Source organism: Sapajus apella, unplaced genomic scaffold, assembly GCF_009761245.1.
Source record: "Sapajus apella isolate SASKATOON/1434 unplaced genomic scaffold, GSC_monkey_1.0 scaffold83, whole genome shotgun sequence".
Taxonomy (NCBI): domain Eukaryota; kingdom Metazoa; phylum Chordata; class Mammalia; order Primates; family Cebidae; genus Sapajus; species Sapajus apella.
The window spans coordinates 2,756,375-2,772,318 of NW_022437023.1; the positions used below are offsets into that span (position 1 = coordinate 2,756,375).

General features: G+C 47.6%; 1 protein-coding gene and 1 pseudogene across 5 annotated transcripts in view; one reads left to right on the top strand and one right to left on the bottom strand.

Annotated features, from left to right (window-relative positions):
* Positions 1-15,944, top strand: part of PPARD (peroxisome proliferator activated receptor delta) — an 84,551-nt gene that overhangs the window by 29,242 nt on the left and 39,365 nt on the right. The gene's annotated exons all lie outside the window — the stretch shown is intronic.
* LOC116533664 lies at positions 8,455-9,568 on the bottom strand (annotated as a pseudogene). The gene has a single exon (XR_004261400.1). The product of XR_004261400.1 is annotated as a 60S ribosomal protein L29 pseudogene (transcript).

The window sequence follows — 15,944 nt, forward strand, 5'->3', positions numbered from 1 at the left end:
TATTGTATCGTTTCCTGTTGCCCTTAGAAAGTCTGCATCATGTTCTCTGGCTACTTCCTCTGTTGTGTGTAGGCATGTTGGGGAGTGAGTGGAGTTGGGTGGGTAAATCATGTGTAAGACGATATTGGTTCTGGCTGCTGATTGGAGTGCCTTTTGAAGTCGTCAGGAGAAATGTCACTCTGGAAGTTCAGTGTCTTCAAAAATAGAAATGAAGAAATGCTTCCAGGAAATCTGATGCAACTGGCCCAGTCTGCCCCCTCTGAGGGTGGTGGGCACCCACATGGCTGGTAAACGCGTCATGAGTCACCTCACCCACTGGCCACAGTCCCTGCTTCTCTCCACACACTTCCTGTCTGGAAAAGCCTGCTACCCATGATGAAGAGTCACCCCAGAGAGCTTGCCAGGCATGTGGGGCAGGTCTTTCCAGGTCACAGCAGCCTCCTGCCCATGGGTTTCACAGCAGTTCTTCTCCCCAAAGATGAATTATGGCAACTGTTTTGTAGGTAAATATGTGAAATGTATGATTGGGATTAAAAAAAAAAAAAGAGCAGCTAGATGGCAAGTTAGCTCTTGTGTATAGCAGGAAGCTCACACAGACTCCATGGTAGGGCAGTTAAGGCCCCGGAATTTATCTTCTCCAACAGCTGGCTGTTCATTCTTTTCTTCTTCTCATGGTTTTCCTGCCATATTTCCCTTGAGACTTCCTGCAGGCCTTCCCCTGTCACCCCACAGCCTCTCAGAAGATGCTGCCTCATGTCACTTTGCCAAGCTCTCAAGTGCTACAGGTGCCTTTACCTTCTTTTTTTTCGCATCTTAGAAATCACTTGTATGTTGTTCTCTCTCACATAATTGTTCTTTATTATTACTTCAGAGGTTGCCAAGTACCTACTGTATGCCTAGTAGCTTGTTAGACTCTGGGACAATGCAGAAGAAAGAGACTGGACCCTGCCCCCTAGGAGTGTAAACGTCTTTTCTCTCCTGGCCTCCGTTTCCCTTCTTCTCTGACTGCGCCTTTGCTGCCCTGGTTTCTCTTCCCCTTTCCACTGCCTGAGTGTGAACATTCTTTGGGCTTCTGCCCTCTCTTCTCTTCTCTTACCTTCTCACTCCATGCACTTGTCCCTTCCTGTGGCTGTGACCGTCTGCTCTTAGAGCTACCAAATACTAAGCTTCTTTTCTTCTGAACACCAGGTCCCCATGTCCACCTGCCTGCTGGAGTATGCAGCCTTAAAGGCAGAGCCCACCTTTTTCTCTGCTCTTTGCACATCCCCTTCCTGTTAATAATCCGTCATTCTCTCAGTTTCTGGGAGCCTTACTGACAGCTTTAAACCTCGTTCCTCTACCATGCACAGTTCATTCCTCCTGTTCTTTTGAGTGTTTCTCCCCATTGACTTTACTTCCTGTGGTGAGTTGGATGGTTGCCCCTCCAAAAGATGCATCTAGGTCCTAACCCCTAGAACCTGTGGACATGACCACCTTGTTTAGAACAAGACTCACTGCAGAGATTCTTCCCTGTGCTGCAGGTCTGCATGAACTGTGCTCACTGGCTTCCTCTCTCGGCCTGGCCTGAAATAGTGACCGTATTTCCAGTCCACACAGTGATTACATATTTATTACTCTGTTTGAGCTCCCCAGGTCCAAAGGCAAGGTTCACTGCCTGCCCTCTCCACTAACTCCTAGGTCAGGAGACATGCTAGGTTGTGTGCACAGCAGCTGCAAGTGTGGTTTTTGAAGTGGGTCTCGGTTTTGAATCCTGGTTTTGTCATTTATCAGCCAAGGGCCTTTGACAGATTGTAACCTTTCTGGGCTTCAATTTCTTCTTCTGTAAAACGGGGCTAATGGATTGTTGTGAGGATTAGATTGCATAGTGTCTAGCACTGTGCCTGACACTCTGAGCTTTATGACCAGAGAGATTCAGTGGCTAGCCTAATCACTTAGCCTACACTTGGAGGTTCCCAAGCTTGGATGAGCGTAGGAGCTCTGACTTAAACCCGGCCTATTTGTATGTCATTCTGCCACAGTTGTCTTCGTCTCCACAGTTTGTCCTGGAGCTGGGCATGGTGGGGGCTAGGACAATGGATTACAGAGCTACAGGTCTAGGGGGTCATGTAGAATATGTGCCTATATGAGGTGGATGACAAAGTGGATAAGAGCACGTGCTCTGGATTTAGACCTGGGTTCAGATTCAGGCTCTATGACCCTATCTCAGTGACTTTGGGAGACTTTTCTTTGCTTCTCTGAGCCTCAGTTTCCTCATATGTAAATTGGGAATAACAATGGTACGTAGGCTGGGTGCGGTGGCTCGTGCCTGTACTCCCAGCACTTTGGGAGGCTGAGACAGATGGATCATGAGGTCAGGAGTTTACCAGCCTGACCTACCAGCCTGACCAAGTTTTCGATGGTGAAACTCTGTCTCTGCTAAAAATACAAAAATTAGCTGGGCGTGGTGGTGCATGCCTTTAATCCCAGCTACTCAGGAGGCTGAGACAGGAGAAGCACTTGAACCTGGGAGGCAGAGGTTGCAGTGAGCTGAGATTGCACCACTGCACTTCAGCCTGGGTGACAGAGTAAGACTCTGTCTCAAAAAACAAACAAACAAACAAACAAACAATGGTACATACCTGTCTTAGTCTGTGCTGCTGTAACAAAATACCTGAGATGGTAATTTCTAAACAACAGAAATTGATTCCTCACAGTTCTAGAGGCTGGGAAGTTCAAGATCAAGGCATTGGCAGGTGTGGTATCTGGTGAAGGCTGCTGTTTACTTCCCAGATGGCACCTTGTTGCTGTGTCCTCCAGAGGACATGAATGCTGTGTCTTACATGGCAGAAGGATGAAAGTGGCTCAGCTAGTTCCCTAAGAGCACCAATACATTCATGAGGGCAGAGCCCTCATCATCTCACCACCTCCCAAAGGCCACACCTCTTAAACTGTTGCATTGGGGATTAAGTTTCTTTTCTTTTTCCTTTTTTTTTTTTTTTTTTGAGATGGATTTTCGCTCTTGTTGCCCAGGTTGGAGTGTGATGGTGCTATCTCGTCTCACCACAACCTCTGCCTCCTGGGTTCAAGGGATTCTCCTGCCTCAGCCACCCAAGTCACTGGGATTACAGGCATGCGCCACCAACGCCCGGCTAATTTTGTATTTTTAGTAGAGATGGGGTTTCTCCATGTTTGTCAGGCTGGTCTCGAACTCCCAACCTGAGGTGATCTGCCCACCTTGGCCTCCTAAAGTGCTGGGATTACAGGTGTAAGCCACCGGGCCCAGCTGGGGATTAAGTTTCAACATGAATTTTGGAGGGTGGCAATATCCTTATAGAGTAATCAGGATAATTAAATGAAAGAATCCTCATAAAACAGTGAACACATGCCTGACTCTTTGTAAACAATAAATATTAGGCATCACTATTATAGAGACCAGCTTCTGCTGTGGAGAGTGGTAAGTGCCTTGATGCCACAAGCCACTGGACATGCAGCCGCATGGATCATGGTACCCCTGTAATTATGTAACAAGCGGACATGGAGAAAAAAAAAAACATTTCCAATGTTGCCTCCTCTATGACTTGATTCTGCCCCTAAGCTGCACAGAGGAGCCTTCTCTGTGCTGGTTAGGGGTAGAATCAAGTCATAGAGGAGAATCAACTCCATAGCTGCTGGTACTTCTCTTGTGGGGGTTTGTCAGTCTTTCTTGTATTATGACTATTCTTTAGTCCTTTCATCCCTCCCCTCCCCTCCCCTCCCCTCCGCACCCCATCTTGTGTCGCCCATGCTGGAGTGTGGTGGTGTAATCTCAGCCCACTGCAGCCCTGACCTCCCGGACTCAAGTGATCCTCCCACCTCAGCTTCCCAAGTAGCTGGGACTGCTGGTGTGTGCCACCACACCTGGCTAATTCTTTTGTACTTTTTGTAGAGATGGGGTTTCACCATGTTGCCCACGCTAGTCTCGAACTCCTGACCTCGTGATTCACCTACCTCAGCCTCCCAAAGTGCTGGGATTACAGATGTGAGCCACCGCACCCGGCCTAAACTGAAATTTATTAACATTCCACTCTCACATTTCTTATTGACAAACAGAAATATATGCTTTTGTTTAGAATCATTTGAAATTAAGTGTGGATTTGTTTTCAGTTTTCTTACTCAGAATTTGGTGTGCTGCTTCTATCTGAGGAATCATTTGTAAAAGAAAAACGAAAGAAAAACCCTTTTTACTTTAGAATGATTGTAGATAAACATAGATTTACAAAGAGTTTCTATCTTCCTTCACCCAGTTCCCCTAATGTTAATCTCTTACATTTAATTCTTTCTTAAATTCTGGAAAATTTTAGCCATTGCCTCTTTGGCTCTCTTATTTTCTCTACAGTGGCCTCTGGAATGCCTCTTAGACATATTGTTGGTCATCTACCACCAAAGTCTCTACATTTGTTCTTTCTGAGCTCTTTTATCTGTTTAATCACCTAAGTTTTCTTATTGTGTAGTTTCTTTGGGACTGTCTTATTTCTGATTCTTGGGATGCTACTTCTCTTTTTGTGTCTGATGCTCGTGCCCCTTGGTGGTTTATTTCCTTGTGTGGTTTGTAACTTTGGGTTGTGAGTTCATCTCCAGGAGGGATTCTCTTTCCTGGGTGACACTTGTGTCCTGAATTATGAAAGTATACCTCAGAGCAGCTTGTTTGCTTCTGCAGGGGCCATGAGTGTTTCAGTGGTCCTGGCTGAGTTTTTGGGTTCATTGCTTAGTGTGACACACCTTCACCACTGTAGTAGTGTAAATTCCATTTTATATCCATGGGCAGGACTAGCTTAGTGATTTAAGAAAGGGTGACCTCCCACCCATACCTGACCCACAGAGCCTTGGAGAAATGGTCAGCTTCTTGTTTGAGGCCCTCTTCTTGATACTGGGGCTCAAAGCCACAGGCAGGCCTTAAACCACTTTGTACGTGGTTGCGGAAGTCCGCAGGCCGTTGTGATGTCAGTTCCACTCACTGTTTATGTTTCATTTCTTCTCATCACTTCTTACACATAAGGCATTTCTCTTTCCAGCTTGGCTGCACGTCTAAGGACGTCATTTGTTTTATTTTATCTGGTATTTCTCTGTGATAGTGGTGGAAAGGAGAAGCTCTTTCACATTAATTTAGTCCAGTATCCGTGTCATATGAAGCCTTCCGTGATCCAGCCCATTCTGCCTCTCCTGCATAAACTTAGTTCTTAACTTTTACACCCCAGCGCATTGAACTATTTGCACACCATGCACTGTAATGTTTAAAAGCGCAGGTTTTAGGGTCCAGCTGTTTGGCTTGGAACCTATCCTTTCACAACGTTTTATTTTGGACAAATTACTTATCCCTTCCGTAACTCAGCTTTCTCATCTGTAAAATGGAGCCCTGATCCCTGTCGGCTCGTCCATGGTTGCTGCCTCCAGCAGTTCATGCTGCCAGGCCGCTAGGCAATTGCACTGCTTCTTCCTTCCCTGGAAGTGCCTGTCTCCTCCTCTCCTTGATCCCTCCCAGGAGAGCGACCTTTACTCCTTCAGGGCTTGGGGTCTCTGTTGCTAGTAACTATCGTGCTGTGGGTTGCTGCTTGTTTACCTATCTCTCTCTCTTTTTTTTGAGACGAAGTCTCACTCTGTCGCCAGGCTGGAGTGTAGTGGTACGATCTCGGCTCACTGCAGCCTCTGCCTCCATGGTTCAAGCCATTCTCCTGCCTCAGCCTCCCGAGTAGCTGGGACTACAGGTGCCCGTCACTATGCCCAGCTAATTTTATATTTTTAGTAGAGGTGGGGTTTCACCATGTTGGCCAGGATGGTCTCGATCCCTTGACCTTGTGATCCGCCTGCCTCAGCCTCCCAAAGTGCTGGGATTACAGGTGTGAGCCACTGTGCTGGGCTACATAGCTCCTTTTTTTTTTTTTTTTTTAAAGCTGACTCTGACTCCCTTGAGAGCAGGGTCTTGTTTTTCTTGGTATTTGAAACTCCTCGCATTCTACCTGACATTTGGTGGGCTTTGAGTGTTGCTAGTTGAATTGAATTGCATTGAATTTCTCTGGCTGAGTGGAGGCAAGTGCTGGGAGTGGTATAAGATGCAGATGCAAGGAGTGACAGCAGGAAAGCTTGTTTCTTTGGCACATTTTGTGCCAAGTTGATGGAAATGTGAATCATTATGGCTGGGACACAAGGTAACAATTCTTAGTCTAGCTGAGGGTGCCAGAAACTTAAAACAGTGGCCAGAAAAAGCCACTAAATCTTGCAAATTAAAGTGGTTTCCAGCCTTAAGAATGCATGCCCCACATTCCCTCCCCAAACTCAGCTTCTCTGAGTGCCAGGTGGAGGAATACAAACTAATTATATTCCTAGTGGGCCCTGAGAATCTTTAATTTTAGAATAAGGCTGCATTTCTGAAAGTCACAGTTGCCTTAGGAGTAGATGACTCTGTATGCCAGGGGCCTCCAAGGAGACCAGGATGTGAAAACGCAGTACATGGCATTTAGTGCTGTGTCACCCATCACTTCTGACCTCGTTAAGATTTCTATCCCACTGAGACTTAACAACTAAAAAGGGCAGATTAGATAGGTCTGGGGCAGAGCTTAATGGCCTGTGTTATCCTCCTTGGCTTTGCCTGTGTTCTCTGGACTCTTGGGACTCTATCATAGGAATATTCTCAGAAGAAAAGGCAACTGAACAATGACAGCACCAACTCTCAGTTCCCTTGCTGGAATTTTAGGAATCAGCTTGAACTCAGAGGTGGGCACACGGTTAGGGCTGGAGTCGGCATCTTTGCCCAACACCCATGAACCCCATTAGTTCTTTCCTGACAGCTCTCAGTCTGTGGTCATGTGTTAAGCAACTGTGTGTTCAGTACTGTGCTGGGTGCTGTTTCTGAAGATCCTGAAATAGTAATGCCACAGTCCCTCTTCTCAGAGAGGAGGGCTTGCAGTCTAGTTGGAGAGAGTTCCTACCACACAGAAAGCTGCAACCAACAGGGCCCAATAGTAATGCTGTCTGATGTCACTAGGAGCAAGTGTGTCCCTTTGACAGCTTGGCGCTTTTGCTCAAAAGGAGCTGTTCTCTTTCTGAGACTTGAACTATTGGTTTGTTTTTTGTCAAATGACTTGCTAGCACTGTTACAGACTGGTCTGAATTAACTAGGACTACCTTTTATCTGTTTCTGAAGAATAGCCCCAAATGTGCTCTCTCGGTCTTTATAAAGTTTTCCTTTCTTTCATTTCACCCAATTATGATAGATTAACTTTACAGTGTCATCTGCTGATCTCCAGGTTCTTCTAGGGGCCCGTCATCAGCCATTGCTGCTTTTGAGGTATCAAGGTTTGTCGTGTGGACTCTCAGATAATTTCCTTACCTGTTCAATAATTCTGACTTTCCATTTTTCTAAGAGAGAGTATCTCAAAGTGATGGCTGAATCAGATTATCTGGGAGTGTGACTTGGATGCTATTACTGAAGATTAGAGGAAAATGTAGCAAATTATGACCTGAAGCAGTTATGGATGGATTCGTGGATGGAGATTCCAACTGAGTTAGGTAGTCTGTAGTCTTAAGCAGTTGTGGATGCTCCATTAGTCATGAGCAACTCAGCCTCCTTCCAGTTCACTGTTCTGCCATTGTTAGGGTGTGGCTGCTGTCCTCATGGTCCAAAATAGTTGCCATGGCTCCACATCTCACACCACATTCCAGGTAGTGAGAGAAAAAGACAGAAGAATGATGTCTCACCTCTCTTCAAAGGAGACTTCAACAAAGCCTGCCTCTACCAGTTTCTGTGAATGAGGGAGTTATTTCATATCTCAGAGCCTCTTTTTTTTTTCTTTTCTTTTCTTTTTTTTGAGACAAGGTCTTGGTTTGTCGCCCAGGCTGGAATGCAGTAGCAGCACGATCGTGGCTCACTGCAGCCTCAACCTTTCAGGCTCAAGCAGTCCTCCCCGCTCAGCCTCCCAAGTAGCTGGGACAAATACTTGAAGAAAATCTAGGCACATGCACCACACCTGGCTAATTTTTTAATTTTTTCGTAGAAATAGGGGTTCTTGTTATGTTGCCCAGGTTGGTCTCGAACTCCTGGGCTCAAATGATCCTCCTGCCTTGGCCTCCCAAATTGTTGGAATTATAGGAGTGAGCCACTGCGCCTGACCAGTTACCTCATTTGTAAAACAGGCTTGGTAATGCTTAGTGCAGGAGCGAGAGGATCAGGGAGCGCACATATAGCATGCTTGGTGCCCGATGCCCAGCCTGATGCCCAGCCTGCAGCACGTGTTCTCTAAATCACGGCAGCAATTTTTTCTGCAGCACACTGTTCTCTTTCTCTCTCCGCCACTCCATCTTTCCAGGGTCTCTGCCCTGCCTGTCAGGCTCGCCTTTCCTTTACTCTAGCCCTTTGCATCTGTTCCTCCCTGTATTCTCCCCTCATCTCCTCTCTTCCTTGAGCCTCATTTTCCTGCTCTCATCTTGCCTCTATCCCTCATCTTTTTTTTTTTTTTTTCCTCCCTCAGGTTTATTTGTACAAATAGCACAGGAGGACCCCAGCCCCCTGCAGATGGCAGCCCCGGGGGGGTTGCACCAGTCCTTCTGTCCTCACGTTGGCAGACAGAGATATCTACTCTGAAGCCTTTGTAGGGGCCTGGGCACCTTTGGGAGCCTGAGCTGGAACTGAAGCTGGAGCTGCAGCCTGGGACTTGGTTTGATCCTTGGCCTTGGCCTTGGCCTTGACCTTTGGCTGGCAGAGCCTGAGCCCCTTGGCAATGCGTGCACGAGCACACTTCCCAATCTTGGGGTGGGCAATGTAGGCAAGTCAATCGAGCTTGCAGCTGACACCCTTTGGGATCTTGGGCTTAACCTCCTTGGGCTTTACGAGGGCCTTGATGGCCTCGGCACGTGCACTCATGGCCTTGGCATTGTTGGCCTGTATCATCTTTAGGCCCTTCTTGTTGTGCTTCTTGGCAAAGCACATGTTCCTCAGGAACTTGGGGTCCACCCCCTTAAGAGATTCGTATCTTTGTGATCGGGGTTTCTTGATACCATTTCTGTGCCATTTTCGGGACTGGTTGTGTGTGGTGTGGTTCTTGGACTTGGCCATGTCTGCACCTAAGCCACGGTTCCCAGTGTGCCTAGGACTGGAACTATCCCTCATCTTTTCAGCGTCTCCTCCTCCTTGAACTACCTCTTCCTTCTAGTGCTTCCGTCCTTCCCTTCTCCTGACCTCTGGTGAACAATAGTTCTTTGTAACATAATAATAAATTATCCTTTCGTTACAAAGACCAGAAGTTAGAGGTGGTGATTGGCCTTGCGAACTGTAGGTCAGCAATGAATAATTTAAGAAAGCTACATTTAATTGATTTATTCATATATCAGTTAGGAATTCTGTTAAGCAGCTGGAACAGAAATAGCAGTGGCTTAAACCAGTAGAAATTTTTTTCTATTATGAAAAGAAATCTAGAGGGGACAGTCTAGGGCTGGTCTTTCCGCTCTGCCATCCTTAGTGCAGGGCTTCCAACACCAAGGTTGTATCATGGCCTGAGATGGCTGCAGGAGCCCCAGCCATCATGTCAGGTTCTAGGCAGAGAGCAGGAAGAAGAGAGGAAAGGCAAAAAAAAAAAAAAAAAAAAAAAAAAAAAAACACACATGCTCCATCTTGAGCCTTCCTGCAAGTCCCACCAAATAGCTTGAGCGTCTCCTCATTGGCCTCCCTTAGTTGCAAGGGAGGCTGAGACATCTTTTAGCTGGGCACATTGCCACCTGAAGTAGAATTGGAATTCTGTCACTGAGAAAGAAGGGGAGAATGGATATTGTGTAAACAATTAGCAAGGTCTGCCGCCATTCATTCAGCATTAATTTAGCACCTACAGTCAACTAGTTCCGAGGCACAGTCACGGTGTCCCATTTCAGAGGGAAGACATAGATAAGTAAGCAAGCACAGTACAGAGGATGGGTGAGGAGGAGGGGGAGAGTGAAGAAAGGCACCAAGTGGGCGTCTCACGTACCCTCCGGGGTGCATTCTGGAGCTCGTCACGCAGACATTCTTGTCTGTGGTTTATTTCCTCTATGTCCCCTCTTCTGCTCTCTCCCTTTTGTCATTGTCGCCATTGTTGTTGTTGGGGTTTGTTTTTGCTCCTCCATCCTGACGTCAGCAGTAGTCCCTAGAACCTTAGGAGGCAGAAACAGTTGGCGGCTTAGTGGGCAGCTCTGGGATGCGAGCCATGTGTGTGAAGAGCCAAGTCCCAGGCCTATAAGCCAATTAGAGGCCAGTGGCAGGAGAGCATTTGTTCCTGGACATGCCGTGGCACTGCCAGGAGACTTTACTCCAGGAACAGGGTCGTCATCAGGAGGCGTGTTCTAACTAGGCACCTGGCATCACCTCTGCTGTGCTTGTCATAAAATGAAATTTTGGAGCAGTAAAATTCTTCTCCAGTTCCTGTGAAATGGGTATAATTGCTTCATCCACATTAATTTAACCGGAGGTCTTGGTATGCTATAATGTTAATTATGTGTAAAAGTACTTCTACTTACTATAAAATTTATGGACAATTCAACATTGATATTCCTTCTTAGAACTCAAAAATCTAGGAATAATTTGGGAGACCTGCATTATCTTTCATTTTGATCCCAAGAACATCTATTGCTGTTTCCTTTGGGAAGTTAGGCAATGGGAAGCCTGCTGCAGAGATTTTCTAAGCAGGCATATCCCAGTCCCTAAGGAGTTTGAAAGTTTCAGAGAAGACTAAAGGAGTAAAAGACCGTTCGTTCTGGCACAGTGCAGTCCTTATGAGGTTGAACTGTGACCCTGGTCAAGTTACCCTCCTGTCCTCAGTTTCCTCATCTGTCAAATTTTGATCCTGTGGCCCCTCCCCAACAGGGCTGTGATGGAGATGAAGAGACACATGGGACTCATTCAGCATGTGTTATTATCATTATTATTATTAGTGCTGCTGGTAGTAGCCCATATGTTAGTGCTAGCCCAACATATGGGTCATGATTTTACCCATATGTTGGGGCCAGAGTGTAGAAAGCCTTGGATACCACATTAAGGAGTTGGATTTTGTGGGCAAGGATGTGACAGATCATGGCTGGGCTTAGAAATGTCACTGACAGGAGTAGAGAGGCAGATCTAGGTGAGGGGAGGGCAGGGCTTGAACCCGGCCAGTCAAGGAAAGAGAAGAATGGATAAGTGAGTGGTGAGGGAGGACCCAGTGGTGCTAGAGTTCAGCCTGTGTGCCTGAGGGATGGTGTCCCATTGACTTGGGTGGGAAGCACTAGAGGTGGCGCATTGGAGTAGCATGAGGGGAAAGAAGCATATGGTGATCAGTTCAGCAAACAAACGGAGCACCTGCTGGGCACCAGAGTCAGGGACACCTGTGGCCCGGCATGAAGATAATTGATTGTGTTTTGAACACATTATGAGGCCCCTGTGAGGGCTCCATGTGGTATTTAGGCAGTCAGCAGGAGAGGGGCCCAGGACAGTGGTGTGGGATACAGTCACAGTTTGTGAAATTGCCAGTGGATGGGTTGTACAGCGGATGAATTGAGCAGGGAAGCCAGCCAAGAACAGAATGGGGAGGGGAGGGCATTGGGGGTAGGAAAGGAGGATCGTATCTCAAGAGCAGGTGAAGGAAGAGCAAGCAGCAGTGCAGAGCCCCCAGAGGAGAGGGCTTCAGGGAAGTGCTTGACAGAACCATTGCAGCAGTGAGACGGAAGCAGGACTAGGGCAGCAGCAAAGGGCCTCTTAGATGGCAGGGCAAGAGGAGGTCATCTGGGACTTCCGAGAGAGCTGTTTCAAATGGGAGGAGAAAGCAGTGTTCTCCTGGTGGTGGTTCTAATGCTTTGTATTTGTAGTTCTTAGTCGTTGTCAAGGCCCTTCGCACTCTTTTGAGACAGTCTCGCTCTGTCACCACGTGCCAGGCTGGATTGCAGTGGTGCTGTCTCGGCTCACTGCAACCTCTGCTTCCCAGGTTCAAGCAATTCTCCTGCTTCAGCCTCCCGAACTGGGACTACAGGCATGCGCCACCACACCCAGCTGATTTTTGTATTTTAGTAGAGACGAGGTTTCACCATGTTGGTCAGGATGGTCTCGATCTCCTGACCTTGTGATCCACCCGCCTCAGCCTCCCAAAGTGTTGGGATTATAGGCATGAGCCACCATGCCCGGCTGGCCCTTCACACTCTGCATCATGCTCTCTCACCAGCCTGTCAGGCAGTGGGGGTGGCCCCATCATACAGCTGGGAAACTGAGGCAGAGCCTAGACAGCCTACCTGACCCATGCAGGGCAGGGAAGACTTGCTTCCTAAAGGAGAGTCTTCCTCAAGGGCAGAACAGACCTAGCCAGGTGAGGAAGGAGGCCAGCTGGAAGGGAATGGCCAAGACCTGGGGCACGTGTTGAGAGCAAAGTACCTTTGACCTGGGGGAGTGGTGGGAGAGCAAGCTAGAGAGGGAAGCAAGGCTGGATCAAGATGATCTTGTACCAACAGGAGTTGGGACTTTTTCCGACAGTGGCAGGGAGTTTTAAAGATTTCTAAATGGGATTAGATATCAGGTTTGTAATCTAGAAAGATCAGTCTTGCTATAGACAGGGAAGGGGGCAAAGAGTGAAGCAAGGGACCCTCTTTAGAGACTGTTGCAATAATTCAGATGGGAAATGATGAGAGTTGCCAGGCTTGGTGGCTCACGCCTGTAATCCTAGCACTTTGGGAAGCCAAAATGGGAGGATCGCTTGAGGCCAGAAGTTTGAGACCAGCCTGGCCGATATAGCAAGATTTCCATCTCTTAAAAAAAAAAAAGAGAGAGAGAGAGAGAGAGAGAGAGAATTGATGATAATGAATTAGGGAGATACTTAGGACTCAGATGGATAATACTTGGTTGCCAAACATGGTGGCTCAGACCTCTAATCCCAAAACTTTGAGAGGCTGAGGCAGAAGGATTGCTTGAGACCAGCCTAGGCCCCAGCTCTACAACTTTTTTTTTTTAGTGAGCCAGGTGTGGCGGTACACACCTGTAATTCCAGCTACTTGGGAGGCTGATGTGGAAGGGTCACTTGAGCACAGGAGGTCGAGGCTGCAGTGAGCTGTGATCATGCCACCGTACGCTGACCTGGCTGACAGAGCAAGACCCCATCTTAAAAACAAACAAATAAAAAAATACTTGGTTCATTTGGTACTTGGCTTATTTGGATCTTGGGGAATATTGAGGATGAAGGGATAACATCAGCGAGACTAACTTCAAGGTCAAGACTCCTGCCAAGAGTCCACCCAGCCGTAAGACAGGAAAGTGATAATAGAATCTGCCTCACTGGTGGCCTGGCAATGGGAGTTTGTTGATTAACCCTGAAGTTGAACTCCTCCAGGTCAGGATCAAGACTTCGGAATGAGCTGCTCTATAGATGTGAGAAACAGAGACAGACCTGGCCTTGCAGAAAGATTGCTGCAGTCTTTCTCCTACCATCTCCAGCACAAAGTGGTTTCTGGTCCCAGGAAGCCCTGGCTTGGGCTGTGTGGGACCCTTAGTGCTGTGAAGACTAGGAGCACCCTGGAGGTCTTTGTTCCTTCTGCGCTTTCCTTAGATTGCATCTCCCCACCTTGGTTTATATATTTGTCATGAGGTGGGGGAAAGCCTCCTGACAAATATATAAAATTGATCCAGTCCTGGATCAGTTTGGGTCATACAAGAGGGTGGTCAGTGTTGGGCCACAGAGGGCCCTGGGCCCTTTACTCGCCCTTTGGCCCTAGGCTCTGAGCTCCCAGGCTTTGGCTGCCAAGCAAAAGGTGGAGTTGCATCAATTGTTGCTCTTCACCAGGGACCCGGGGCTTGCTCGGGGTGAGCTGACGGGCTGTTTTCTTCTCTCTGCTTTGACTTGTGCTGATTTCTAACCCCAGGCCTGTTGCAGCATCTGCTTGGCGTCTGGGGCCAGAGTCTAGGTTTCAGCAGTCTGCCCATGATTTACCCTCAGGATGAATGCTGGGAAGTTTGGGAGCACCGTGGTGGTGGTACAAGTTCAGCCCCTCATTTTAGTTTATTTTTATGTTAAAATGTTTACTAATACAAAATAACACATAGACCAGAACCAGTTGTATGACAGAAAGGGACTGACTGGACTCAGGATCTCCTGCCCCAGCCCCAGGGGTGAAGATGAAGGTGAAGGTGATTGGTTTCCTGGGCATCCTTCCTTCCACAGTTTTTCCTTGCACACGCTCATGTGCATGTGCTTTTTATCCTCTTCTGCTCTTACCCATGGCACTGGGGAGCACAATAAATCACTGAATTGCTTTGACACCTAGATTTCTTTACATAAGCATATCTTGGGAATCTTTCCACGTCAGCATATACAGATACATTGCATTCTGTTTTTTTTTTTTTTATTTTTGTTTTTTTGTTCTTGCTCTGTCTCCCAGGCTGGAGTGGAGTGGCCTGATTTCTGCTCACTGCAACCTCCACCTCCCAGGTTAAAGCGATTCTCCTGCCTCAGCCTCCTGAGCAGCTGGAATTACAGGTACCCACTACCACGCCCGGCTCATTTTTGTACTTTGGTAGAGACGGGGTTTCACCATGTTGGCCAGGCTGGTTTCAAACTCCTGACCTCAAATGATCCACCTACCTCGGCCTTCCAGGATGCTGAGATTACAGGCATGAGCCACTGTGCTCAGCCATTCTTTTTTTTAAAAGCTTTTTTGTTATATATATGATACATGTTAAGTGGACTGTGGCTTACAAAACCTCTTCACAGCTGTTTTCCAGTGTGATCCTTCTAGCCATGTGAAGAAGACAGACCAGAAGAAATTTTTTGCAGCTCAGGATGCTCTGCAAACAAGGAATAAGTGAGAGGAGTTGGGGCTCGTTTAATGCAGACTAAAACAGGATCTTTCCTTTGAGAGACTGTGACAGAATTGGGAGCAGGCTGTAGATGTGCACACATATCTACCCAGAGAGAATATGCGAGGCAGCATCTGCAGAGGAGTCTAGTGGGCAGCACATGCCACGGGGGTGGGAATGGGAGAGCTTCCGGGAAGGGGATGGAACTTGAGCCAAACCTTTTTTTAGAAACGAGGGGAGGCCGGGTGCAGTGGCTCACACCTGTAATCCTGGCACTTTGGAAGGCCGAGGTGTGCAGATCACTTGAGGTCAGGAGTTCGAGACCAGCCTGGGCAACATAGCAAAACCCAGTCTCTATTAAAATTATAAAAATTACTGGGCGTGGTGGCACACACTTGTAATCCCAGCTACTCAGGATGCTGAGGTGGGACAATCACTTGAACCTGGGATGCGGAGGTTGCAGGGAGCCAAGATCGCACCACTGCATTCCAGCCTGGGTGACTCCGTCTCAAAAAAAATAAGACTCCATCTCAAAAAAATAAATAAAAGAGGAGAAGGTAGGAAGAAGACAAAGGAAAAGGAGAGGAAGGCATTTCAGGCAGGAGAGTAGCATGGGCAGAAGGTGTAAACACAGGGCAGAGGGTTGGTGTCCTTGGACATGCTTCCACCACCCTGGCCTAAACATTGACTTAGCAGACATCTAAATGCCTACTCCGTGCCCAGCACTGTACAGGGCCACAAGGCAGCAGGAGCCTGTCTCCTGCCCTCTGTGGGCTCTGACTCCAACCAGCAGAAATTGGATGCACAACAGCAGGCAAAACTAGTTGATGATGATAGAGTTCAGAAGAGTGGTTACAGCCTGGCACAGTGGCTCCCACCTGTAATCCCAGCACTTGGGAGGCTGAGGTGGGATGACAGCTTGAGCCCAGGAGGCTGAGGCTGCAGTGAGCCATGATCAGGCCACCACTGCATTCCAGCCTGGCCTGAGCAACAGAACAAGACTCTGTCTAAAAAAAAAAAAAAAAAAAAAAAATTGCAGAGTAGTTACTTATGGTGGGGATTGGCTGGGCAGGGGCACAAGGAACCTTCTGGGGTTCTGGAAATGTTTACTGCCCTGACCTGGGTGATTGTTTTATTTTGGTTTTGGTTTTGGTTTTTT